Source organism: Pantherophis guttatus, chromosome 1 (assembly GCF_059756535.1).
Source record: "Pantherophis guttatus breed Tessera chromosome 1, ASM5975653v1, whole genome shotgun sequence".
In the NCBI taxonomy this organism is placed as follows: domain Eukaryota; kingdom Metazoa; phylum Chordata; class Lepidosauria; order Squamata; family Colubridae; genus Pantherophis; species Pantherophis guttatus.
This window is the reverse complement of record NC_142063.1, coordinates 274,857,464-274,876,571: the sequence shown is the minus strand read 5'-3', so window position 1 is coordinate 274,876,571 and position 19,108 is coordinate 274,857,464. Positions and strand designations below refer to the sequence as shown.

The 19,108-nt window shown below is 41.9% G+C and overlaps 1 long non-coding RNA gene across 1 annotated transcript; it reads left to right on the top strand.

Moving 5' to 3' along the window:
• Window positions 1-746: 746 nt before the first annotated feature.
• On the top strand, window positions 747-18,952 carry LOC117672022 (uncharacterized). Its single transcript, XR_004593094.2, has 2 exons — window positions 747-1,455; window positions 18,738-18,952. It is a non-coding gene; the product is annotated as an uncharacterized LOC117672022 (long non-coding RNA).
• The last annotated feature ends 156 nt before the right edge of the window (window positions 18,953-19,108 follow it).

Genomic DNA, 19,108 nt, shown 5'->3' with positions numbered 1-19,108 from the left:
TTTAACAACCGTTCAAAATTACTGTGGTGCTAAAAAAAATGACTTACAATCAGTCCTCTTACATATGACCAGCTGTTGTGGCCCGCCAGCGGCCTGCGCGGATTATGGCTGATCCCGACGACGAGGAGGCTGGTGTGTCGCGCCAGGAGCCTGTGCAGCCGGCGCTTTAGCTGGACAGCGAGGAGGCTGAAGAAGATCTGGTGCCAGAGGCAGAGACTCAGCCAGGGCCTTCAGAACCTCCAGAGGCTCCTTCAAGTGAAGAGAGTGAAGTGGAGGAGCCTCTTCTCAATGCTCGAGCACGCAGGGCTGCCAAAAGGCAGGAATGGCTACTCAGGAGGAGGTCTCCTCGAGAGTAAGGCTTGGGGTTAATTGGCCACTCCCTTAGCCTATTTAAGTTCACACACAGATAGCAAACGTTGCTGGAAACAACGTTTGGTCCTACACAGAGCATTTTGAGAGTGAGTTTTTTGTTACAACTTGGTTTCTGGGCTGATTGCCAACCCTTGTCGGACTTTGTTTAATCTCTGTAATTCATAGCAGGCTGATAAGGACATTTGTGGTTAAAGCCTGCATTTTGAAAGGGATCTGTTTGTATTAAACGGAGTTTTTGGAGCTGTGTGTGTGTGTGCTACACTTCTTGGGACCCGTAGCTGGGGCAGAACACCAGCAGTCATCTTACTGCTATTTGGTTGCTTGGCAACCCTTGGTGGCCCAGGGTCACCTGATTGCCATTTGCAGCTGGTATCTGACAAGCAAAGCCAGCTGGAGGTCACAAGTCATGGTCATGTGATGTCTCATAATGATTATGGTGAAAGAAAGATTTTTAAAATTGGGGTAGTCGTGTGATGCTTCACTTCATGACCACAACTTTTCCAGGCCCAATTGTGGTTATAAATTGAGCACTACCTTAGCTGAATACAGTTTACCTTAGGTACATGTCACATTATATTTACCCACCCCCACTCCATGCCAGCGCAACAGCGATAGAGAAGTGCTCAATGAATGCTGTTGAGAGATGGGAATTTTTAATTATTATTTTTTTACAAAGTGGGAGGACTCAAAACACAGTGGTTATTTTTAAACCCAAGCCTTGGTTCACATTTTTGTAGTAGTTCCCCCCCCCCCCGAACCATTTAGTTTTGCAAAGCGCCACGATTTTTGTAGATGCAGCCTGGCCATTTCATCTAGAACTATTCCTTGGTTACAAGAAGAAAGGAGCAAGGAGATTTCTTGTTGGCTCCTGACGGTCGAAAGGATGGTGTGGCTGGGACGTATTGTGTTCCACCCAGCGCCAGCATTTATTCTAACTCAGTGCAGGCTCTGCAAGAGCAATGCAGATTGGGTTGCTTTTTTGTGAATCATGGCATGCAGCTGGAGTGTCGAAAGACCTGGAGACTATCACACGTGAAACTGATACAGGAGGATTGCACAGACTTCCAAATAAACTGCTTTCAGGTACAGTTCTCTTATTCCCCTCTCCTTCAACCCCAGCTGATTTCCTTCCTTCCTTCCTTCCTTCCTTCCTTCCTTCCTTCCTTCCTTCCTTCCTTCCTTCCTTCCTTTTTCTTTTGTAGTTTTAAACATGAAGTTATAAGATAAGATACAAAATACAAAAGTAAATAGGAAAGCAGTGGGGGGAAAGGGGTGGGAAGAGAAGTGAGGAAAGGTTGGGGAAAAGGGGGGAAAAAGCATTGACTTCCGACTCCCTCTGTTGCAGTAAAATAAGGCATTAATATAAAACCGCAACTTTTTGCTTTTTCATAGTAATATAAACTAGCCATTTCTATAAGCATCTATCAATCTACTGTATTTTTTGGTTTATAAGTCAACTTTCCTTCCCCCCCAAAAAATGGTGGAAATATCTTATAGAGCGAATCTTGCCGAAGCCCTGCTCACCCACCAGCCCACACCCTTCGGCCTCCTGGAATACTGCCGATCAGCTGTTCTATTTTCGGCCTCCACATGTCCCATTTTCAGCCCTTTCCAGACTGCGGGGATTGCCACCTCTGCCTATCGCCACCGAATGAATGGGCCGAAACGGGATACATTGAGGCTGAAATGGGGTGTGCAGAGGACAAAAATGGGGCACGCGGAGGCAGCGATAGATGATGGGCAGCGGTGATCCCTGCAGCCTGGAACAGCTGATCGGTGGTATTCCAGGAGGCCAATCCTATCGCCAATCAGCTGCTTGTGCTAAATCAGGCTGTGCTGAAGCTGACCAGGCTGTTGCTGTTTGCTGCAAGGAGGCAAATTGCTGGGAGGCAGAAGCAGATTTTTTTTTTTCTTGTTTTCCATCCCAAAAGCTAGGTGCATTTTATGGTCTGGAGCGTCTTATAGTGCGAAAAATACGGTAATCGGTAAAACCCAGAATCAGAGTTTCATTTTTTTCCCACCTCAAGCACAAAGTTCAGAAGCGGTCTCCATGTGGAAACAAAGGTACTTATATTCTTTTTTTAAATCAAAATAGTCAATTTAGCTATTTCTGCCATCTCCATCAGCTTCTGCAACCATTTGCCTATGATGGGAACTGAAGCGTCCTTTCATTTTTGTGCATACAATAGTCTTGCTGCTGTCAACATATATGGATGGCTGATTTCTTTCTTGAAACACGGTTATCACTGAGCTTTTCCTAACCTTAATAAATCTACTCACATTAGCTGCCTATACAGGAAGTCCTCGACTTATCACCCCACTTGAGCCCAACATTTTTGTTGCTAAGTGAGACAGTTGTTAAGTGATTTTTATCCCATTTTTAGGATCTTTCTTGCCACAGTTGTTCAGTGAATAGCTGCAGTTGTTAAGTTAGTAACACAATTGTTAAGTGAATCTGGCTTCCCCCATTGATTTTGCTTATCAGAAGGCCATGAAATGTAAATCACCTGGCCCCAGGACAGCGCAACCGTCATAAATATGAGTCAGTTGCCAAGCCTCTGAATTTTGATCATGTGACCATAGGGATACTACAAAGGTCATAAGTCTGGAAAATACCCTTTTTTCAGTGCCGTTGTAATTTTGAACAGTCACTAAATGGAACTATTTTAAGTTGAGGACTATCTGTACCAGAAAGATGAATGTCAACAAGAACAAATAAAAGTCCTTTATTTAAGTAGGAAAAATGAAAGGCATGAATGCCTGGGCAGTCCTGCAGGCAAAATCTTAGTGGGTCATAAGCTTGAACAGGAGCCAAAAGTAAGATGCTGTTGGGGAAAAAAGCCAATATAATTTGCTGGGCTTCACTAAGTTATTTTTCCTCTCTACTCTGCATTGGGGGAGCCACAGTTACAATACCGTATCCAAACTGGAGCAAGTGTAAAGGAAACCAACCAACAAGACATGATCATGGAGTGGGGGAAAGCTTATGAAGAACAGTTAGTGATAATAGATATATTTCACTTGGAGAAGAAAAAAACCACTGGGAGGAATTGTAATAGCTGTCTCAAGTATTTGAAGAGCTGGCATGTAATAAAAATCAGGACAGATTTGTGTGCTGAAGACAAGCCAAGAAAATAATGGCTTAAAATAACAATGGAATAGATCATTAGGAAGAATTTCCCAACAGCAAAAGCTGTTCCTCAGCAGGTGGTAGATTTTCCTTTGTTGGAAATATTTAAACAGAAGTTGGCCACCTGTTCAGAATACTCTAGGAACAGGTTTCTACATTAGAAAAGGAGTTGTCTTGAAGGTCCCTTCCAACATTTATTTTCTCTGGTTCTATGAAGGTTGTTACAGAACCCAGCCATGTTTAAATGCATTCCTTAAATCAGCAGAAAGGTATGCCATCCTAAATTGAACCAAGAGGACAGCCAAGCTCCAATCTGCCTCAGTTAAGAAGGCCAGTGAGTAGCCTTGGAGTTTTGATTTAAGGAAAGACATGTCATTAGCCCTATGCCCATCCCACCCCGGTTGTGAAAACAGCAAAAATATGAAATCCATTTTATATTAACTGCAGAAGCGGTAAAAAAACAACACTAATGCATTTCTTTGGGATAGAACCAACCACACACAACAGGTACAACTTGACTTTGTTTCTCAGATTAAATTGGCTTCCTCTGCACCACAGGACAAGTGTTCTCTCAAGAGAAAGTGCCACTCGTGCTTTTTACACACACACGCACACTTTCCAATAAAATGCTACCATCATATGTATACAGATAACGCTTAGCCAATACTTTCTGAAATGCCAGTCAGAGACATTAAGTAAGACCTTTGCAGAAGTCAGCTGGCAAGTGTTCCTGTAATCCTGGCCAAAATAGACAAGGACAAAGTCAGTGAGAAGCCAGATTCACTTAACAACCAGGATACTGACTTACCAACTGCAGTGATTCATTTACTGTGGCAAGAAAGCAATAACAATAGCACTTAGACTTATATACCACTTTATAGTGTTTTACAGCCCTTTCTAAGCAGTTTACAGAGTCAGCATATTGCCCCCAACAATCTGGGTCCTCATTTTACCCACCTTGGAAGGATGGAAGGCTGAGTCAATGTTGAGCAATGATGAAATTTGAACTGCCAAATTCCAAACTACACTCTAAACACTGCGCCACCATCGCTCCGTAAAATGGGGCAAAACTCACTTAACAAATGTTTTACTCAGGGGTGAAATTCAGCGGGTTCTGACAGGTTCTGGAGAACCAGTAGCGGAAATTTTGAGTAGTTCAGAGAACCGATAGCGGAAATTTTGAGCAGTTTGGGGAACCAGCAAATACCACCTCTGGCTAGTCCCAGAGTAGAGTGGGAATGGGGATTTTGCAATACCCTTCCTCCAGGAGTGGGGCGGGAATGGAGATTTTGCAATATCCTTGCCACACCATGCCCACCAAGCCACACCACGCCCACTAAGCCACGCCCATAGAACCGGTAGTAAAACAATTTGGATTTCACCATTGGTTTTACTTAGCAACAGAAATTTCCGCTCAGTTGTGATCGTTAAGTCAAGGACTACTTGTATTTTAAAACATGAAGCTTCATTGCATGACATTACCTTCTTCTCATCTCTCGTCTACAATGAAGCTTAAATTTGCCTTTAGCTGTTTCAGTTAAGTAGTTTTTCCGAGTCCATCTAGAATTAAGATGCCCTGGAGATACTGCAGAGGGATATCTGTGGGTGTCAGAAGAATTTATTGCTGCAACCCGCCTGCCTTCCAAATCTACCCTATTAACTGTCCACTAAATTCAAGCTACTCAAGGATAGCTCTAAAGCACACAAATGTTGAATAATCACACAGTTCGGCCTTAAGGTAAAGAAAAGACTGCTTTTACGCACTGTGCTATGTATCTTGTGAGGCAAAGCTTTCTCCTTTATGTAACGTTTGGGTAACAGTAAGTGTGATGAGGTGGATCCTTTACAGGCAAGAGTTACGTCAGTTTTCTCCACTGAGTGCAAGGGGAGATCAGCAATTACTGCAACATATTGATTTCCACAGAGCTTTGAGAAGCGGCTTAGAAAAGCCCACGGGTGTTGTTATGCCTTGCAGAGCTCTGATTTAAATCAACTTCCCTCAGCCTGATACATAGGAAGGGAAATAGGAGTTGTAGCCAACCCATTTGGATGGCAACAGGCAATGGAAAATTGCCTTCTATTATTATGTGAGCTAAATATAACAGGTTTCATTCCTTGTGTGGCTATTATTAGCAAAGGTGCTATTTCTAATGCTTTTCTTGATACACTGATTTTGGCCCCATTTTTTTGTTTCACTACATGAAGAGAAGCACACATCTCCCTGTAATCATGAAGGAATTAATTGTATTTTCCCATTTCCCAGCATGTAACTTGCATTCTTTACCATTACATCGTAAGAAAGGGGTTGTTGAATTGGATCAAATTTGTCCACATTTAGTCTCTGATGCGTCTGGAATGAATGAATGAAAGCAGGCATTACAAAGACAGCCAATGCTTGTTGCTTTTCTCCCCTGTTTGGAGACCTCTGGTTGTAGCTTGCATCAAGCCATCAAATGTGGTTACACAGGGAACTCCGTTTTGAAATTATCCTCCCTGTATCCAAGGATCAGAGACTGCTCTGGCCACTCAGGTAGCCCTCGACTTATGATCACAATTGAGCCCGAAATTTACATGGCTAAGCAAGACGGTTAAGTGAGTTTTGCTCCTCTTTACGATCTATCTTGTCACAATTGTTAAGTGAATCCCTGCAATTGTTAAGTTAGTAACACGGTTGTGAAGCAAACCTGGGTTACCCATTGACTTTGCTTGTCAGAAGGTCGCAAAAGGCAATCGCATAACCCCTGGGCACTGCAACTGTCACAAATACTCGCCAGTTGCCAAGCGTCCAAATTTTGATCATGTGACATGAGGATGCAGCAACAGTCACAAGTGTAAAAAAAGGCCGTAAGTTAACTTTTTTCAGCGTAACTTTGAGTAGTCACTAAACAAATGATTGTAAGTCGACAACTACTTGTAGTAAATCCAAGGCAAATCCCTTTCTGTTGTAAAGCTAGAACTAGAAAATGTTTTTTTTGTAAGGGCCTGTCAAACTCTGATGCAAGATTAGATCCCACCTTTGTACTATTAATTATTTTTATTGCACTCACTCTTGCAAAACGTGGAAAATCTTTAGAGCCAACTGGAACAACTTATAGTTTGTTAACTGGAGCTGAAAGTCAGAAACAAGTGAAGTATAAATGACCTAATTTCAAATGAGTTTGTCAGAACTGACAGAAAAAAAAACCCATATCAGCAATCCATATTTCCCTTTCTTTTTCCTAACTCTCCATTTGTAGCAATTCCTTCTCTCCTTAGAGTAGACTTTCCTCACCTGGTATCCAGATGTGTTGAGCTATAACTGCTAACCACAAGGTGTTCACCACAAGGAATTTTAAAAGCTGATTTTAGCTTAGTGCCTATTAATGTTTTATTGTGTTTAAGAATATTCTGTTACGGGGCTTGCTATCACATGAGCTGATTTGGGATTTTTAAAGGAAAGACACAAGCTGAACATCACACAGAATAGCATAATAGATTTTAACTGTGTCTAAACAAAACACTAAGGAAGAAGCCAAGTCAACTTTGTGTCACATTGTTTAGTTCTTTTACAATGTTTGCAGAACCTCCTGTAGTGCTCTATTTGTAATGTGGAACTGAGATGTTATGTTTGTTTCTTCTTTCTATAAATTCTGGACCAGCCTTCTCAATTTGATATCAACTTAGGGTTACCAGAAGTCTGCCAAAAGGAAGACATGCCCTCCTTTTTGTCCTCATGTTCTCGCTATGTCAGACACAGCCTTAAAATCAAATATTGTTCAGCTTTTTGAGTGCCATGGGCTTGTTGTTGCTTTACTGTTTTCACAACAGTAGTCACCGAAACCTGTATGTATTGCACCCTTGTAAATTGTCTCCTTCTTTCTTTCCCTCGTCCATCAATATACTTGACAGCCTAGACTTGCATTATTTAATTATTTCCTAAATCCAGCAACTGGCTTCAAACCAGCCCCTTCAAATTTATGATCTGTGTAATCTGTCGATCATATGACTTGTCCTATGTTTCTACCGCAAAATTTGAAAAGCATATGGTTGATTTTATATTGTCAGTAGCATATGTTACTGAGAATAAATATTTATTGGAAAAGTACTTGGGAAAAAAAGGCTGAAGCTGGAACAAATAATTTCCTATACATGTAGGCTTTTTGTTGTTGTTGTAATTTTTGTTGTGGATGCTACAAGAAAGTTAAATAGTGAGCATGTTTTCTTTTTCCATTTGTCTTGCTTTCCAATTGTCCATCCTCTCCTTTGCCTGTTTAAATACCTGGCAACTCTATACAGTATCCACCTGGTGTATTATACTACAAGTCTCCAAACTCGCAAAAATGTGGACATGATGCCAATTGGGAATTATGAATTCTGGCTTTCAGCATATCTGCAACATGTTAGTTTAGGTAGTCTGCTTTGGATGAAGCCAATTATTTCAGCAGTGGCTGGACAACATGGTCAAAAAAGGCTGACACACATACAACCAGGCAAAGTTTCAACCGCACCTTCAAGGCTACCATCTTCACTTTTTTAAAAAACCATATCCTGCAGACCAGAATGGGACCATTTGCCACAGCTTACTCATGGCTAGCTCACCATGGCCAACTTGCCTGGGACAACTTGCTGCAGGACAATTTAACAATTCTATTTAATTATTTGAAATAAATTTAAAAAAATATTTTAATTTTTGCCATTCACATTTCATTTTGTCCTTCCCTTTGCATCCTTTCTTTAATGATTCTATTCCACCGTTTCTTTGATATTAGTGTAACTCTTGTCCTGCAGCAAGTTGGCCGTGACAAGTTGACCATAATGAGTTGGCCGTGGCGAATTGTCATAGACCCCTCGCAGATCCCCTTGAACCAGTGGATGTTTCAGACTGACAGCTGGAGACAATCTTCACCCTGGTTGCGGTGGCAGATCTTGAAGCACATTTTCCAGTCAGCACTATAGGCTGACTTAGTAGCAGCCCTTGGGTACAATCTAATTATTGAAAGCAGATAACAAAAGAGATAAAAACTGAAAGATTTAAAATGATACTTGTCTCATTAGGCCAAGAACTTTAGCAGGCCTTTCTCTTCAGGGAGATCTATAGGCAAGGCTATCCCTGGTCTGTACTATCATGAGCTTGATCCTAAAATCATATAAGGCATTTGACATCTCCATTCATTTGGAGAACACAAAACACCAATAATCTGAGATGGTAATAAACGTATTTGTCCTTGCAGAGGAATTTTAGAAATCATAAACCGAAGGTGTACACTGAAGGCAACTCAAGGTGCAGCGTATCAGACTATGTTTCATGGAACCCTAGAATTTGCTGGGATTCCATCAGAGACTAAGAGCAAATACAGCAAATTTCACTGAAATGCAACAAATTTTCTCTCTCTACAGCAGTGATAGCTAACCTTTTTGCCATTGTGTGCCAAAAGCGGGGGGGAACACAGGGGGTTGCATGTGCGCGTGCCCACACCCATAATTCAATGTCCCCCCCCCGTGCTCCCTCTGCTTTTGACAGGGTGGGCCCAGTAGGTCTGTTTTTTGCCCCCCCTGGCTCCAGAGGCTTTCTTGGAGCCTGGGGAGGGCGAAAACGGCCTTCCCCACACCCTGGAGGTCTTCCAGAGGCTGGAAATGGCCCGTTTCCCAACTTCCGGTGGGACCGGAAGGTCCATTTTTCACCCTCCCCAGGTTCCAGAGGCTTTCTAGGAGCCTGGGGAGGACCAAAATGGCCTTCTCCACCCTTTGGAGGCCCTCTGGAGGCCAGAAACTGCCCATTTCTCAACTTCCGGTGGGCCCGGAAGGTCTGAAAATCAGCTGGCTGGTGCGCGCACACGAGCTGGAGCTGAGCTAGGGCAACACTTGCGTGTCCACAGATATGGCTCTGCGTGCCACCTGTGGCACGCGTGCCATAAGTTCGCCATCACAGCTCTAGAGCCTCTTGATCAGGAGTTCCAGAATTTGAAAGCCTTGTGACCTACAGTAATTATTGTTTAATTCACTAACCAATATGGAGGTACAGCTGCTTAGGGTGAATATTGCAGCACACTTAGCTTTATAGGCAAGGCCAGACCTTGTCGGTAATGGGTCGATCCTAAAATTCATATCGAACACTTGCTGTTTCTTTTCATTCAGAAAGCACAAAATATCGATTATTGAGATGGTTAAAAAAAAAAAACCACCTTTGGTTTTTGCAGACGAATTTTGAAAATCGTAAGCAGAGGAAACAGGAAACACAGTTGATTTGTGTTTCTTTTTCTGGGCTCCTCTCCAAAAAATGACCTCATCTTTTTCTCCAGTTTTTGTGCCCAGAGCATTACAATGACAAACTTATGCACACATGCAGATGAAGACAATGGAACTGCTGAACCCACAGGAATAGGGTTGAACTACATGTCAGGTCTATTTCAGTGGAGCTTAGCTATATTGAAGGAAAATTCTACCATCCACTTTAGCAGCAGTCTTGGGATTTTTTAATGGTAGAAGAAGCAAACACTAAAGTAATGTTTCTTTTTGAGGCAGCATCTAGCTGGTATTTCTGTAAAAGCAATCACTAAAAGCCCTTCAGTGTTAAGTGCAATTCTCCTTGGGAGATCTCAGCAAAATCATTTTAACAGCTTCAGAGTCCACTGATGTCCTAACCGATCTCATCTGTTTTACTGTAATCAGTTTTCATTGTCAAGGAGAAACACTTTCCTGGTATGATAATTAATGATAAAGTCTTACCATTCTTTTGAAGGGAGCACTGATAGATACCGTCCGATAGAAATCAGTGAGTCGCTTTTCTAACTGTTGCTGAAAGCGACTCAAGGCAGGATTTTTCAGACTGTGTTCTGTGTGCAAGAGGTTCACTCAAATGCAATCACTTTTCTATCTTGTAGAGCTTTGCCTCTTGATCAGAGCCTCCTAGATTTGAAAGCCCACGATCTACAGCAAGTGATAAGGAAGTATAGATGCTTAGGGTGTACACTTGGGTACATTTAGCTCTCTAGGCAATTCCTTATCCAAACACAGCTTCTCCTGAGATCACATTTCAACTGGTGGCACAGTAATCCAAGAAAAACTCAGCTATGTGAAGGAGTTGCCAATAGAAACTATGTCAGTGGCTCCCGGTGCTCCAAAAACACCTTTTTCTCTTTGAATCTGAATCATTGCACAGATAGATGGAAGAATTAATACAATCGGCAGCTGTAAAATCATCACACAATAGATTAGGTTTACCGTACTATGGCGGCAGATAACCAGACAACCTTTTTTTTTTTTTAATTTGATTTATATGCCGCCCTTCTCCGGAGACTTAGGACGGCTTACAATGCGTTAAGCAATACCCTTCATACTTTTGTATATTTATACAAAGTCAGCTTATTGCCCCCACAAACTGGGTCCTCAGTTTACCTACCTTAGAAAGGATGGAAGGCTGAGTCAACCTTGAGCCTGGCGAGATTCGATCTTACTTTAATTGCAGACAGCTGGTGTTAAATTACAGTGCTTCTGTCTGTTGAGCTATCCAGGCAACCTTGAGATGACTGCAAGGACTTACTGTAGAGTGTTTTGTATCGCTTTCCTTCCATTTAGCAGCCACCTGGGTTTTTGCAATGCAGATGTGGCTCTAGTTCAATTATAATCCATCTGCCACAGCAATCTTCTTCATGTGGGGGCCTCATGTTAATAAGACAACGTCCAAAATTCTGAGACCTGTACTTCTGATAGGTATTCAGGACACTAAACTGGAAAAGGCTGTGCTATGCTATTTCTATAGTTATTTGGGGGCCACTCTTTCATGATTTATTGTCATTGGGCTATGCTCACTTCAAAAATTGTTTGGAAGAAGTGCTTGGTAACTTGTTTTAAGAACTGGATTCTTTAATGATCACGTGATGTACTAATACCACTCTATAAAGCCTTAGTAAGACCACACCTAGAATACTGCATCCAGTTTTGGTCACCACACTATAAAAATGATGTTGAGACTCTAGAAAAGTGCAGAAAAGAGCAACAAAGATGATTAGGAGACCAGAAACATATTCCTGTTAAAACATATGAAGAATGGTTACAGGAACTGGGAATGGCTACACTATGAAGAGAAGGACCAGGGGTAACATTTATTTATTTATTTATTTATTTATTTATTTATTTATTTATGTATGTATGTATGTATGTATGTATGTATGCATGCATGCATGTATGTAATTTATATGCCGCCCTTCTCCCGAAGGATTCAGGGCGGCTTACAAGAAGGAGACAAAAACATTACATAAACATCAAAGTCAATTTAAAATTAGTTAAAATTAATTAAAAATTTAATTAAAATTATTAAAAATCACCCCTACGGATTTAGCCCATTTGGTGAAAAAGCCATGTCTTCAATTCGCGGTGGAAGGAGAGGTCAGGGGCTGTCCTCAGGCTGGTGGGCAGCCCATTCCAGAGGGTCCCACAGAGAACGCTCTCCCCCTGGGGGCTGCCAGCTGACATTGTCTGGTGACGGCACCCTGAAGAGGCCCGCTCTGTGTGAGCACACCAGACGATGGGAGGATGGCAGGAGATGATCCTGCAGGTACCCAGGGCCTAAGCCATGTAGGGTTTTATAGGTGAGCACCAGCACCTTGAAACGAACCTGAAGAACCACCAGTAGCCAGTGCAGCTCGTGCAGGAGAGGTGTCACACGGGAGTACCGAGAAGCCCCCGTAACAAGCCGCATTCTGGACTAACTGTAACCTTCGGGTGCATCCCAAGGGCAGCCCCATGTAGAGGGCGTTACAGTAGTCCAACCGAGACGTAACAAGGGCATGAGTGACTGTGGAAAGGGCATCCCGATCTAGGAAAGGGCGCAATTGGCGCACCAGGCGTACCTGTGTGAAGGCCCCCCTGGTCACGGTCGTCAAATGATCTTCTAAAAATAGCCATGAATCCAGGAGGACCCCCTGATTGCGAACCCTATGATATGATAAGACATGATAGCAGTGTTCCAATATTTGAGAGGCTGTCACAGAGAGGAGGGGATCAATCTAGTTGAGGTTTGATGGCCAGACAAGGAATAATGGATGGAAACTGATTAAGGAGAGATTCAACCTAGAATAAGGAACAATTTTCTCCTTATGTGAAAACAGTGGAACAGTGGAACAATCAACCAATGAAACAGCTTGCCTTCAGAAGTTGTGGGAGCTTCATCACTGGATGCTTTCAAGAAGAGACTGGACTGCTATCTGTCAGAAATGGTGTAGGGTCTCCTGCTTGGGCAGAGGGTTGGACTAGATTACCTACAAGGTCCCTTTCAACTCTGTTATTCTGTTAATGAAGTAGTATTTTTATTGTAGGCTGATACATTGTAGGTTTTCCCTGTCCAACTCTAGGGGACAGTGCTCATCTTCATTTCTTAGCTGAGGGAGCCAGCGTTGTCCAAAGATTTTCCATGGTCATGTGACCAGCATGGTTATACACCAAAGACACATGAAATGCTGTTACCTTCCCACTGAAGTGGTACCTATTTATCTGTTTGCATTTCAGTGCTTTCCAACTGCTATGTGGGCAGGAGCTGGAGCAAGTAACAGGAGCTCATCCAGTGTCACATGGCATGTGGGTCTCGAACTCGGGATGTCAGCTTTTCAGCACACAAGCACAGCATCTTTAACCACAGAGACATTTTGTCATAGCTTTCTCCAATCAACCTCAAGATGTATTGGAACAACTCCCAGCTATTCCATGCAACAGGACCAAAACTGGGAAATCTGAATGTTGAAGGGACCATTTCCAGGAAGCGTAAGAATGGAGATGACTATAAGGCAATTAGAGAGGAGGAAGATACTAATTGCTATTGTGAGAATTCCCAGGAATTGTGGGAGTTGAAGTCCAAACATCTTCAAGCTGCCAAGGTTGAGAAACACTGGTCTACAATATGAGAGGACCATTTGCTGAGCAATATGATGGAAAAGTGTCACTGTTTGTATACAGATAGTCCTTGACTTACAACCATAATTGAGCCCAAAATTTCTCTTGCTAAGCAGGACAGTTAAGTGAATTTTGCCCCATTTGACTTTTCTTGTCACAGTTATTAAGTGAATCACTGCGGTTGTTAAGTTAGTAACACGTATGTTAGGTACTCACTTTCCTTGTCACCACTAGAACAGGATCTATTAATAATGGTCACTTCCAAATAAATCAATCTCCTTGGATGGTCATGCCTCTATTTGAAGCTTTGTTTGTTGCAGAAAGTGCGTTTGTGATTGCGACCTCCAAACACTGGACATTTGTTTCCTGGGGATCTCTTTGGCTCTCTCAACTTTTCCTGGTATGTGCTCAAATATACTGTTTCACTGTGGTTCTTTGGTGCCGTTGTAACTAAATCTCTTTTAAGGACGGTTGTTGTATACGATCATTCAAATAAGATCACAATCGCTCATTTTCTTTGCTTGCTTGTTCTTTCCCCCCCACCCTTTATTTGCTTTAATTTCATCCATTTGCCACAGATCAAAAAGTGACCTTACTATTATTTGTAGAGCTCATGAAAACCTCCTTGAAATCTTATCCAATAAAGCTGCCTGCTGGACGTTCTTTTGGCCCTAATTCCTAAGGACAATGGCAGTGTTAATGTATTGTATACAAGCAAAATGCTCTTCCCAGGTCATCTATTTCTTTTTATCCAAAGCTCATATCTTCACCCATCCGTTGTGCAGCAGTAATCACCAGGCCAATAAAGTCAACACTGAACCATCTAAAGATGTACCTCCATACATTTAAAAAAATCAAAAAAACACCTCATTTTTTTCTTTTCCAAATAAAACAGCCAGGATCTATGATCAATGAACAAAATCGATTCCCAGCTTCTGAATCAGTCTAGCTCCCCAGTCTAAATCTGCCAGGATTTTCTTCCTCCTCTTACAGCACGCATGGGTTGTTTCTCAACAGCCCTTGTTCTTTGAAAGCCTTTTTGGGGGGGAGCGGTGAGGGGGCAGGGATCGAAAATGCTGCCTTTGGCTGGGTTAGGCCCTAGAGGAGTTTGCTGCCCTTGTTCCACACCTCTCAGATTCACAAGGATGAGGATTTATCATTAAGGAGCAGATGTCCATCTGCAAGCTTGAAGTGGCTTTCATTGTTTCTTTCCCAACCCCCACCTTTCTTCTGCCTCTGGTAAGAACAGATTCCCCCCACCCCCCTATACAGATGGAAAGGGGAAATGTACAGGCTGGCAGGGAGAAGTGGGGGGAGACAAGAATAAGAGCTGCACAGAGAGAGATGGCAGGAGTCAAGAGCAGGAGGCATGAGGGGATAACAATCTGCGATTGCCATTGCAAGAGCAATGAGAGAGTTTGTAGCCTAACGTTTATAAACACCATCAGCCATCTGCACGCCATGCAGAGAAGGGAGGAAAGGTGGGAGGAAGGGCCAATGAGAACAATAGGTGGAGTTATAAGGAAGAACGCCTTTCCTCTCTTCAAATGAAACCTCCTTGAGTTCTGTGGGAGATTGTTCCGAAGAAAGTTGTTTAGAATTTCAACTTGTGTTGAATCAGTAGCTTTTGATGCTCGCTATTAGTTTGTTAGGGAGTGCTAGAAAGATGAAGTCCTTAGTAAAACTTGGCTGATTTTGCAAAAATTAAACAGGATTGGATCTGCTTCTGTAGTTTTATTTATTTTATTTATTTGTCAAGCATATATACTATTACTGATATAAGTATAAACATGATTATGAATACATGAAATGGATACAAATAAATGGGGACATTAGGACAGGGATGGTAGGCACGTTAGTGCGCTTATGCACGCTCCTTACAGACCTCTTAGGAATGGAGTGAGGTCAACAGATTGGGGGGGGGGGTTAACATGTATTTTAATACGCTTTTATTCGGTTATTTTATTGTTGTGAGCCGCCCAGAGTCCTATGGAGATAGGGCGGCATATAAATCAAATCAAATAAATAAATAAAATAAAACAGTAGACAGTCTAAGGTTAAAGTCCCCATGGGTTTGGGGAAGAAACCACAGAGTCAGGAAGTGCATTCCAACATTGACTGTTGCTGAAGTCATATTTTCTGCAATCAAGTTCAGAGCGGTTTACCTTATGTTTGTATCTATTGTATGCTCGTGTATTGTTGTGGTTGAAGTTGAAGTAGTCATTGACAGGTAGGATGTTGTAGCTGATAATTTTATATACTACGCTTAGGTCAGACTGAAAGCGGCATAGTTCTAAGTTGTCTAAGCCCAAAATTTCAAGCCTGGTGGCATAAGGTATTCTGTTGTGAGCCGAGGAGTGGAGAACTCTTCTTGTGAAATATCTCTGGACCTGCTCAATTGTATTAATGTCCGAAATGCAGTGCAGGTTCCAGACAGATGAGCTGTATTCGAGAATTGGTTTAGCAAATGTTCTAGTTAGCAGTACAGTATTACCAGAGAAGAAGCTACGCAAGATTTGGCAATGTTGTTACAGTGGGCTCTGGCACTTAGATCATTAGATATGAGTACTCCAAGGTCCTTGACAGAGTGAGGGTCATCTACGAGGTCATATCCACCCAGCTTATATTTTGTGTTCTGATTTTTTTTGCCAATGTGTAAGACAGAGCATTTGTTGGTTGAGATTTGGAGTTGCCAATTGTTTGATCATTCTGACACATAGTCAAGGTATTTTTGAAGGGTAGCAGCATTGGTGGTGGTGTTGAATAGTTTTACATCATCAGCAAAGAGAACGCAGTTGCTTATAATATGATCGCAAAGATCATTTATGTAAAGTATAAAGATGTTGGTCCTAAAATGCTGCCTTGGGGGACACCGCTGTTCACAGGTGCAGGATTTGATAGAGTATCTGGTAATAAAATAAAATTTGATAGTAGTATCTAGTAAGACCTTCTATATAATTGCCAAGGATGCTATATCATCACAACAGTATCATGTCATATCATTAAGGAATCAATCTAGACTCTACTCAACAATCCTTGTGAGAAGCTTCCAGCTAGAGGCTCAGGACTTGTCCTTCAACCTCACACTTTGTTCTCAAATGTGTCAAGCTACAATCACCTGACAGTCCTCTTTCTGACCATCTGAAGCAGCTGATATTCACACCACATTAGTATGAATGTTAATGAAAAATCCAGAAAGCCCTCACTGGCACTTGCACAACATCTGCCCAACAACTTTAATATTGATTCCCAATGGAAAGCCAAATGGGTTGCTGAACCCAGGAAGGGTTCCAGACATAGGAAGATGTATAAATGACCCCACAAAAAAGGTGCCAGGCTTTGAACTACCATGTCAGCAATTCTGGACAATTCTAAATAGGATTCATACCTCACATGGTGTCTGCCAGGACTCACTGTATAAATGGGGCATAATATCCTCCCCTAAGTGTGACTGCATGGTCCCACGTCCCACTGTAGACTGTGAGCAGTTGTAAAGTGGTCATACCGATCCAGTATATTTTTTTTCATATAAATGATGCTGCACTTCAATACTTACATGGCCTAGACCAGAGTTCCCCAACGTTTCCAGTTTTGCAGGGGGGAGGGGATAGTTATGCAAGTGGCTGGAAAGCATGCACATGCACAGCTCCATTTGCACAAGTGGTGTGAATGCGTGCCTGCCACTCACGCAAATGGAGCGTGTGCACGCACTCACTTGCTGCTCACACAAGTGCTCACCGGCCGTTCCCATAGGCCAGTTGCAAACCCGTCATAGCCCACTAGTGGGCCTCAACATTGGCATTTGAACATAGATCTTTTTTTAACATTGATATTTTATCGTTTTACTAATCTAGGTGAAATGTTAATATATATTGCTAGTCCACATATAACATGCCATACGCTAAATAAAAAAGCACAAGGGGCATCTGTGTGTGTCAAAAAAGTCAAGATGACAACCACAATCAGACAATTGAAACACCAGCTTTTTTGTTTTGTTAGATTTATGGTACTTGCACAACATACATTTAAAAAAGGGTCAGAGTTTCAAATGAGTTTCAGCTGCCAATTTGACTATTTCATTCCCTTATTTGGCATCCTGTCTTTTAAAATTCTAGTTTTAAAAAGAAAAGCAGGACAAGTGGATTGCAATCTTATTTCTTTTTAAAACAGTGAAGAAGCTGTATGCTCTCTACATGGGGCTCCCCTTGGGGTGCACCCGGAGGCTCCAGCTGGTCCAGAATGTGGCCACGCGGGGGATTATGGGAGCGACTGGCGCTCCCATGTGACACCTCTCCTGCGTGAGCTGCACTGGCTCCCGGTGGTCTTCAGGGTGCGCTTCAAGATGTTGGTGACCACCTTTAAAGCGCTCCATGTCTTAGGACCGGGGTATCTATGAGACCGCCTTCTGCCGCAAATAGCCTCCCACCGGCCAGTGCGCTCGCACAGAGAGGGCCTCCTCAGGGTGCCGTCCGTCAGACAATGTCGGCTGGCAACCCCCAGGGGGAGAGCCTTCTCTGTGGCGGCACCCACCCTCTGGAATGACCTCCCCGTAGAGATACGTATGATACCAGACCTCCGGACTTTTCGTCGGGCCCTGAAAACTCATTTATTTCACCTAGCCGGGCTGCTTGATCCCATCCGTTTCGGTTTTAATTTGAAATTGGTTTTAATTGGGTTGTTTTAAATTGTGGGCCGAAATTATTTAATTACCTTTTAAATTGTTTTTTAAATTTTGTATGCTCTGTTTTATCTTGGCTGTTCACCGCCCTGAGTCCTGCTGGAGAAGGGCGGTATACAAATCAAATCAAATAAATAAATAAAATAACTAAATAAATGTTTTGTCTCATGCTAGAAAACTCCTCATTGCATACAGACACCCCAATTTTTGGTAGGCAATTTTAAACTTTCTCTTTCTGGTTAGTTCTACACAGTCAGCTACAATACATGTAAGCTTGCTTTTCTTTTTTTTTGCACTAAATTTCAAAAATTCTTGCTTTTTCAATTAATTTTTCAAGTGGCAAAAATATTTCCTTTTTTCTTTTCCTTGCATTTCAGGGACTCCCGTTATCCAGTCTTTTCAAGGGAAGAAAATTTTGCCAGTTTTTTACCCCTTCCATTTAAAAATAAATAAATGAAAGAGACTATTTGTCTGCAGTTTGGGATTTTTTTTTTATTTCAGCACAATGAAAGTTTGCGTTTTAAATAAATAGTAATTTGAAAATAATCTGGTGAATTTCAGCAAAAATACTGAAGCCTTGTAGCCAAAATTTAAACGTGCTTATTCAGAATTAATTATGGGTGTGTTAGTGGGATACCACCCAATAATAGATTTGAAGAAGACTTGGAACAGAGAAATGAATTTTCTTTACAGAATACATCGCCAGAGATGAAGAAGTAATATCCTCCTAAAACATCATCTGCCTTCGCACGTATGTTCTTTCTTCTCTTCTCGAACAATAGTTTGGAATTAGGTCAAAAATGGAAATGTATTAGAAAACATGAGCTGATTACAAATAGACCGTGCTGTCATCTGCGTGTCTCAAATTCCACAAGGCATAGTAATATTACAATAAAAGTCTCATCTGGAAGCATGTTTGGTTAGATTAGAATAAGCAACATTCCTGAAATGCAACATTATAGGAATGTAAAGTATTTGGCATGGAAGAATACATAAAATTACTTTAAATCCATATTGTATAATAATTGATGTCATTTGTTCTATATGGTACAGCAATGTTGGTT